The following is a 4624-nucleotide window of genomic DNA, read 5'->3' on the forward strand; positions in this document are numbered from 1 at the left end:
AAACCTAGTTGATTTTTTTGAGGAGGTCACTAACATGGTGGATAAGAGAATATCTATGGATGTTATTGATATGGACTTCCAGAAGGCATTCGATAAGGTTCTGCACAAGAGACTGTTAACAAAAATGAGAGCACATGGAATTGGAGGAAACCTATTGACATGGGTAGGGAATTGGTTAGGAGTTAGGAGACAGGGAGTAGGGATAATGGGTATGTACTAAAGTTGGCAGAATGTGACTAGTGATGTCCCCCAGGGATCTTTACTGGGGACTCGGCTTTTCACTATATTTATAAATGACTTAGCTAAGGGAAGAGAGAGCCGTATTTCCATGTTTGCTGATGACTCCAAGTTAGGTGGTACAGTAAATAATGTAGATGGAACCAGGAAGTTGCAAAAGGACATTGATAGATTAAGTGAGTGGGCAAAACTATGGCAGATGGAGTTCATATGGGGAAGTGTGAGGTCATCCACTTTGGACCCAAGAAAGATAGATCAGAGTCTTTTTTTAAATGGTGAGAAGCTCGGAACTGTGGAGGAGCAGAGAGTTATGAGTCTAGGTACAGAATTCACTAAGGGGGGAATTTTCCCAGCCCTGGAGAGGCGGGTATGGAGGCGGGACTGCCGGGAAAATGGCAGAAACTGGGAGCGGGTACCGACCCCGCTCTCAACTCGCCTCTGTCCCATCTTTCCGGGAGGCGGGTCCCCGAGTCGCGCAGGGACCTGTCTCCTCGAGGCAGGAAGGGGATTAGAGCCATTTAACAATTAACAGGCAGTTTTGAGGCTTTTCCCCATTTTACACCTGCATTTGCGGGCTTCCTGACGGCTGCGAACCTCACCAGGGTCAGCGAGGCGAGCAGTGGGTCTGCGGGGGTGAAAGGGGTCGAAATGTCAGCTGTAGAGATGAGTGATGGGTGCAAGTGTGGACAAGTAAGTACGAGAGGTGAGTGTAAAGTGTTGGAAAAAGTTTCCTTACCTTTGCTTCTTTCTGCAGGCTTCAACCTTTGAGGATCCGGAAGTGCCGCATCTCAACGGCAGAGATGACAGAATGGCTGCTGCATTCTCAGATGCAGCAGCCATCTGCTTCCTGCTGAGGAGAGAGGTCTTGATGAGCCTGTGTGCAAGGGCTCACCTCAGAACAGAGATTGTCAGTGTTTGACAGCTTCTCAAAGCTGTCAAATGCTGACAATTCATCTGTCAAAATTTTTTCGACAGATGAAGCGTCATACGCTAACATAATGGCCCAGAAATTCAAGTCGGGGGCTTGCCGCGCGTGTAAGCCCCCGATCTGCACTTACCCGACGCGCCGGCCATTGAGCTTCAGGGACGCCTGGAATTGCTGTTTTAAAATGTTGACTCCCGGGCAGCGTCTGACGTCACGCCGCCCAGGAGTGCAACCAGCGCGAAGCCTGTAGCGCGCTGTGCAACTGAGACACGCCCCTTGAGGTCTCAGTTTAACAGGACACGCCCCCAATGTATCTGCCAAGCTGCTAAGCATTTTTACATGCAAAGCAGCAGTTTAAATAGGTTTTTAGAAGTTTTTTGAAGCTTTTGGTAACTTTTATAAACTTTTAAAAACGTTTACATTATTTTGAAGAATCTGAAGTAGTTTTAAACAGAATTAAAGCAATTTAAAGACTTTTAAAAGCCCTAAAAGAATTTTTTTAATTCCATTTATTTATTTAGCAATGTCGTCGTCATACGTGTCTTCACACTGTTCCCTTTGGGGAACTGTATGAAGTGGTGGAAGGATTTATGGCCATGATTAACACTCATTCCGTGACCGTAACCATCTTTGAACCAGCCATTAGGGCGGTTAGTCCTATGGCGGGAGGGTTTTACGGGCTCCCACAAGCTATACAAGGAGGGGGGGCCACCCACACCCACGGACGCAAATATCCCACTGGATGTCAACCCAGAATTTAGAGCCGGAGCTCCGACTCCACTTGCCGGGACTGTCTGGAGCGGGGTTCGAAACCCTACCCTGATCTGGCCCAGCGGCGGGGATCCTACCGCTATGCCAAAGGCCCAATCCGATTAGCAACGCGAAATGGCTGGAATGAGCACAATTCACGGCATTAAAAGAACTCACAATTGAACTGATGATGACCTCAGCAATCTCCTCAAGGAGGTGGAGGCGCAGCGCCTGCTCATCATTGGTAATGAGAAGTCAAAGGCGCCGCAAAAAGGGCAGATGATAGCTTGGTCTTTCAAGTGGCAGCATAGGGCTCCAGTCACGGGGAGGGAAAAGGCGCAGGAAACGTATGGGTGTCACCTTTTGTGCGGAGTGGGCCTTTTGCGTAGCAGTAAGCATCCCCGCCGCTGGGCCAGAAGGAGTAGGGTTTCGAACCCCACTCCAGACAGTCCCGGCAAGTGGAGTCGGAGCTCCAACTATAAATTCTGGGTGGACATCCAGCGGGATACTTGCGTCCGTGGGTGTGGGTGGCCCCCCCCCCTCAGATGGGTTGTGGGAGCCCGTAAAACCCTCACGCCATAGGACTAACCACCCTAATGGCTGGTTCAAAGATGGTTACGGTCACGGAATGAGCGTTAATCACGGCCATAAATCCTTCCACCACTTCATACAGTTCCCGAAAGGGAACAGTGTGAGGATACGTACGACGATGACCTCTTGCGCAATGCACCTCCTTGGACCCTCAGTCGCAGATGCGAGGGGGCAAATCGTGCAATTGTTAAATTTTTCATTTTATTGACATGTAAAATGTTGGCCCAGTAATTCCCTTCCAAATGCGCGAGTACGGTCGGGGTACTTACGCGTCTGGCCGGAGGAAATGCCGGTTTTTAGCATGCACAGCGCATGCAGGGAAAACCGGCATTTCCTGTCCTCTGAACGAAGGGGTTCAGAGGCAGAACGCGTGCGCAGTAAAATTCGCCGCTTTCATTCATGCTTTCAGTGAGGTCAAGTCCTTACAACTTACACATTGAAAAAAGCATGGGTACAGTTGCTCCAGAGGCTGCGGAGGAAGATATTTCTTATCGTGGAGCTTCTGAAAGTATGTATGTCTGTATATATTCCTTTGCGTGTTATATATATATTCCTTTACTTATGTGTATGAATGTATTATTTAATTATGACTTTCAGAGAAAGTAACTTATTGGAAAATCATAATTAATAACATACATTCATACACATAAGTAAAGGAATATAAAACATACATACATATACGTAAAGGAATATATGCGGACATACATACATAATTACTTATTACTGATGAAAAGTTTCTTTCTTAAAAGTGCTGGAAATGTTACATTACTCATTTTAGAACACTCATTTTCACATTCAATTCACACAGCCACAATTGCTCCTTCTACCTACCGTTCTGAAAAACAGTTTAAAAAAAAAAAATTTAAACTTTAAAACTTACTTAAAATTTCTTAAAATAACTTCCCTCCCTTTCCCAAACAAAAATATTGCCTTTCAGAAGCTCCATGATAAAATATATCTTCCTCCGCAGCCTTGGAACAACTTTACACATGCTTTTTTCAAGTGTAACTTGTAAGGACTTACCCTCACTGAATCCATGAATGAAATCGACGAAGTTCACTGCGCAAGCGCTGCCTGTGCAGTCGCACGCGCTGTGCCTATGAACCCCTTCATTCCGAGGACTGGAAATGCCGGCGTTCCCCGCATGCGCTGTGCATGCTGAACGCCGGCATTTCCAACGGCCAGATGCGTGAGTACCCAGACCGTACTCACGCATTTGGTCACGAATTTCTGGCCCAATCTGTCACCGGCTTTCCCTTAATTGGCCGGGTGGGCTTAACAAGGCCAATCAAGGGAAAATAGCATGGGTTGGTCAGACGTCGCTGGGGCTGGAACTGAAACCCGGAAACCAGAAGTCCCGCCTCCAGCACGTCTCCATTGAGAAAATCCAGCCCTAAAAGTTAGTGGACAGGCACAAAAATAATTTAAAATGCAAATGGAATATTGGCCTTTATCTCAAGAGGACTGGAGTACAAAGGGGCAGTAGTTATGTTAGTTATATAAAGCTCTGGTTAGACACCGTCTAGAGTACTGAATTCAGTTCAGGATTTACTTCCTGTTATAAAATCCCCAGTTTAACTTGCATCCTGGTTGTGTGCTTTATTGACATGTTCAGTACAATTATCATTAATTGCTAACTGGTTTCAAAGTGGAAGGCCTTTGGAAACATATATTACCAGATTAACAGAGTCCTTGCCATTGAATAGCTGCCCTAACTGTCTATGGGGAGTTTAATTTGTTTTTAAAGCACAAATGCAGCAATTTCTTGCCACTCATGGGGAGCTAACAGCGAGTGATGCAAGTCGCCCAGCAATTTGAGACAATTTGCTACTCGTGGGGTAGCTCTTCCTCGCCACAAATTGCTGGGTTATTTATGGAGTAATAACGGCGTGCACATTAAACTCCCCATTATTTTCCCAGCAAATTCAGGGCCAATGCCACCATTTAAGAATATGGTGGTTGACGGAAAGGGAGGTAAAGGTATGGGGACCAGGGTGGGCACATGGGATTAGGAATACGGCTTGTGGAGAATAAAAACCAACACAGACTGGCTGGGCTGAATCCTTTTACATGTTCTAATTTCTATGTAATTCTTGTCTGACATGACTGATTTTAATTTCT

This window comes from Somniosus microcephalus, chromosome 23 (assembly GCF_052327205.1).
Source record: "Somniosus microcephalus isolate GS21.2 chromosome 23, FLI_Smic_1.0, whole genome shotgun sequence".
NCBI classification, from domain to species: domain Eukaryota; kingdom Metazoa; phylum Chordata; class Chondrichthyes; order Squaliformes; family Somniosidae; genus Somniosus; species Somniosus microcephalus.